Below are 5,175 nucleotides of genomic sequence, written 5' to 3'. Positions count from 1 at the left end.
AAGTAATGCTCTATGATAATCAAAAGGACAGGCGCTAATAGTATCAATTAACTCAAATTTAGTAGCAATCTCCTTACCAATCATTTGCTATAGATTAACAGAAGAAAAAGATTCCACCACTATAGCATTGTCCCAAAACTTCTCCATAGGACTCTGAGTAAAGTCACCGCAGTCTTCCACTTGAACTTTTTCCATTAGAATCTTCTCAGACGTATCAAAAACACGAGATGAGCTTGAAGATTTTTGATATGACATAAAAGATTCATAACCTTCTACAAATCTTTTCCACAGTGTTCCATTGTTAGCAACCGGAACGATGTGAAGATCTGCTATCAATGGGAATTGTTAATTTCAAAAATTCTCCGAACCTATTAGTGGTACGAAAAAGATTAATTTTTTTGATCATCCTTTCCAAGATTCCAGAACCAATCCCCATAAAAACGTTTCTTAGACTCTTTCTTCATTATTGAGAAAAGTCAATCAGCTCTAGCTCGTAAATCATTCTTTGAGTTCCTTGTAATCTCCTTAACAGTAATACCCCTTCTTCTTTTCTTTCCTTCGGTTGTGAGAACAAAATATTTATACTCACAATCAATATTAACCGAGACTGGTTTAATTGTTTTTTTAGATCTTGAAACTAGATTCTGATCTGAATCAATATCAGTATCTGATGATGCTGAAGAATAACTACGTACCGCATCTGCCCAAGATTTCTTCTGAGTCTTCTCTAACCTGTAACCCTGCCTAAACCTGAATTCTTGATCACTGATCTCCTGTCCTGCAAAGATCCGCTGCTCCCGGATTCCACTATCCCTATTCACTAAGATCCCATTATTAAGCACAGTCCCTGAATCTATCATAAGTTTCTTAATCCGATTAGCCGGTGAGTTTTCAGGAAAAACTCCATTAGCCAAACTCGAAGTTTTCCTCACCATATTTTTCGGACACTCTCTCTCCTCTCTCAGTAACTTTTCCTCAAAGTTTTTTTTTAACTGAATTACTTTTGTTGTTTTGGATAACTATAGATATTAATTTTCCTTTTTACAGTAATAATAACATTAAATAGACCTCAACTCCGTACTTCACATTTGTGATTATATCCTCGCAATGTTACCACGACTACTCTATTTAACTGAATTACTTTTGTTCCCAAAGCTATATAAATTGCTAGATAATCCTTGACTTGTTTAATAATAACCTACATCACACAAGTTGCCTAAAACGCTAGAGGTTCCTTTCACTGGTAAAAAGTATGAACATGTTTAGATTTTTTCCTTTGGTAACTCTCATTCGTCTCCCAAATCATACAACTATTCAATTCTCTTTTCCCCCTTTCTTTTCTATCATTGAGCCTTCAGTATTGTTAGTACAGTAACAACGCGTTTGGATACGCATCCAGAATTAGCTTTTTGACTTCTAAAAGTCAAAAAGCAAGAAATTATTTTGGGTGTGGAATTTCAGAACGACTTCTAGAACCAGAAAAGTCGACTTTTTGTGAAACAAAATATCTGGGTTTCTGACTTCTGCTTTTGACTCAGAAGCAGAATTGTAGCCAAACGCGCTATAAGTTTTCTATCTAGTGTCTATACAAATTCATAGTGGAATGAACATAATCGATTTTGTAGTAATTAGAATGTGCTCACTTTAACATTATCCCCACTTATCATGTATTATTTGATATTATGGGAAAATTAGGCTAAGGTCCCACCCATGGGTTATCCATAATATGAGGCCCTTAATTAAAAGAAGTTTAAATCTATGCCCAGAGTTATTAAAGACACCCATACCCTTTTATATATTAGCAAACCCTTAATTAAATAAAATTTAAATTTAGGCCCAGAATTATTAAAAAATAGTCAATCACCTCCGACCACCATAGCCACCGCCAACCACCTCCGACCACCACCGCCACCAACCACCTCCGACCACCATCGTCAAACCACCTTTGTCCACCACCACCGTCAAACCACCTCCGACGACCACCACCGGCGGCGGAGGCCACCACCATCGACCACCGCCTCCCACCAATAATATATATATGTGTAATCTGAAGTTACACATGCAACGAGCATGTGTATCCAGAAGTTACACATGGGTATGGCATGAAAGGGTTACACATGCATATGATATGTGTAAGCAGAAGTTACACATCCATACGGCATGTGTATCCAGACGTTACACATCCATATGACATGTGTAATGAAAATTTACACATCAAAAAAATAGACATCAAATATAAAGCACACAAAAAAAATACATGTATTACTTTAAGATGTATTTACAATAATTTCTTAGCATGTGTAACTAAAAGTTACACGCGCATCTGTCTAGTGTAATTGAGAGTTACATATGCATATATCTAGTGTAATTGAGATTTACACATGCATCTGACTTGTGTATTCAGCGTCAACTCCTATTCCAGCGAGACCAATACCACAAATAAGCAATTAGCTTTCATGAAGTTATTGGAAACCTGAAATATAACAACAAGCAATCAATTTTTATAAGATTAAATGAATGGTACATACAAAAATACATACTTTCACATGAATATGACTAGTGTAGCTAGCAGTCACACATGCAACTGACTAGTGTAATTAGGAGTTGCACATTCATATTGGAATTCAGCACCACAAACAACCACTACTTCTGGTTTTGGTTCTACTTCTTCTTCCTTTCTAACCACAATCACATTAGATTTCACAACTGAATCTAGCAAAATCATCAACATCTTCCTAATGTAATTGGTAATACACATGCATTTTTCTAGTGTAACTAAGAGTTCACATGCATTTTACTCATGTAACCAAGAGTTACAGATGTTCATAGAATGTTAAGAATTGAGAAGAGAATCAAAGTTCTTGGAGTTTAGTTTTTACCTTCCAGAGTTGTGTTGTAGTATCTTGAACCTAACACCTTGCGTTCCTATTTTCTTTACCAATTTTAGCATAAAAAGTTACCTGAAAAACAAAATTAAACATCAAAAAAGGCTTAGCTGAAGTATATGAACTTAACCCTATAAATTAACAACTAAAAGTTACACATATAAAATTCGGTGTACAGTAGAATTATGAAAAATATATTTCCAACTTGTTCTTCCTTTTCAACCACAGTCTCATTAGATTTCGCACTAAATCTATCAAAATCATCAGCATCTTCCTAGTGTAACTGGTAGTTACACATGCATTTTCCTAGTGTAACTAAAAGTTACACATGTATTTTCCTAGTGTAACTGGTAGTTACACATGCATTTTCCTACTGTAACTAAAAGTTACATCATTCTTGGTATGCATACTAGAAAAGATTAAGAGTAAAATGATAGACGCATTTATGTGTCTAATATATCTCAATTGTATATAGTGTCAGTGCTCGATTCTATACTTATTTGGTTATTTTATTTATTTGTAGGTGTTTTCAGGGTTTTGCGGCGAAATTGGCTGAAAATGCGGCGTTTGGACCTCCGTTGATAGAGTACCGGAAGCACCTCAGAAATACCCCGGAGGAACCCCGAAAAAGTGCGGAAAATGTCCCAGAAAACTCACTATACGGACCCTCGATTTTGGATAAGGGGTAACCTAATTACTAAGGGGTGACCTATTTCCAGGCAGCTGCTAAAGGGACACCGGAGCTGTATAGGGGGCATCTCTTCTTCACATTTCAAACTCAAGATTTTGGCGGGAAAGGACTTTGCAGCGGAACTGATATTAGGGTTCGATTTTATGGACGAATTAGAAGTAGATTCAATTGCTGGATTTGTTACGAATGGGCTATAATTAACTAAACAGGCCTGGTGATGTTGCTGGACGGGATCAAATTTGGCTAGGAGCCGAGTTTGGAAGTAAACAGGACGTTGAGTTATTATCAACTTTTCTGGAGAAAATAATCAAGGAAGTTACGTGTGAAAGTGCAGTCAATATTCTCCTAATATTCGTACACATCAATATGGAAAGTTAAGAGTAACTCAGCGCGTAAGGAAGAGGAAAAATAGCAGATATTCGTGACCTGTAGTTGAAGAGAAGACCGAGACTCGAGGGAAAGGAAAAAGGGAGATAAACTCAGATTTAATCGAGTTATTTGGACCCTGTTGTGTATATAAAGGCTGGTGGGAAGTGAGAGAAAAGTTTATCAAGAGTTTTTGGGTCACTTGGAACGCAGAGAAACGAAGAACAGAAATCATACCTGCTGCTGCTGCTGCTGCTCGAGGAGGAAGACGAAGAAGGAAGAACGGACTCGCAGAGTCTGTCGTTTTTCCACAGTACTTACAGCGAAATCAAACTGTCGTTTCTCTACAGCATATCATTATTATCGTATATAAACAGCATCATCTGTTTTGTAACAGCGACGCTGTAACACTTCTACAGCGTTGCGAATTTCTGTTTCATCTTATTTCTTCAATAAAAACACCTATTCAGCCATGAATGATTATTTTGTGTGTGTTTTTACCATGAAGGGCTAAACTCCAACACTGGGATGACGGAGGAAGCCTTATTTCGCAAACGTTTGGTAACTATAATCGATTCTTTATGACTTTTGCACTTGTTTTTATCGTTTTATGATTTTTATTAATTAGTTGTGATTTCGTTTGATGGTGTATGCTTAGACGTAAGAGATTTTGATGCACCATGCTTGTGATTTACAATTGATGTTTTATAAAATCTATTTTTGGCAAATAAAAGAGTCAACAAAAGAGCTAGAATAGTTATGAGTCGTTATATGAACTGATTGAATGTGATTAATGGTGGAATCCGAAGTCCTAGTATATCTCTTGATCGTGTGACATCTTCTGTATATATTTTTATTGTTTTTAAATTTTTACAAGTCCGAGCAACGAATCCTTATTTACCGCAATCGAAATATTACAACATAAAATCATCTGAATTAATTTGTAAAATGTACATACTAGAAAAGATTAAGAGTAAGCGATTTACCAATAGTTTGAAAGGTTCTCAAACATTTTTGCAGCCAATCCAAAGATCGGAATCCAACCACATCTGTTGAGGATCCAACCAATCAAACACTTTATTCAATTGCATCTATAGTTCAGGTTTCTTTTCATCATCTCAGTATCCTTTCCCATGGTTTTCATTGACAAAACCATTTAAAGAATCAGATCAAAGAACAAATTTACTAAAAAGAATCAATCAATAATATTACAAGAAAAATCAAAGTGAAATA

Source organism: Papaver somniferum, chromosome 11 (assembly GCF_003573695.1).
Source record: "Papaver somniferum cultivar HN1 chromosome 11, ASM357369v1, whole genome shotgun sequence".
Taxonomy (NCBI): domain Eukaryota; kingdom Viridiplantae; phylum Streptophyta; class Magnoliopsida; order Ranunculales; family Papaveraceae; genus Papaver; species Papaver somniferum.
The sequence above is the reverse complement of the archived record's forward strand: the minus strand, read 5'-3'. Positions refer to the sequence as shown.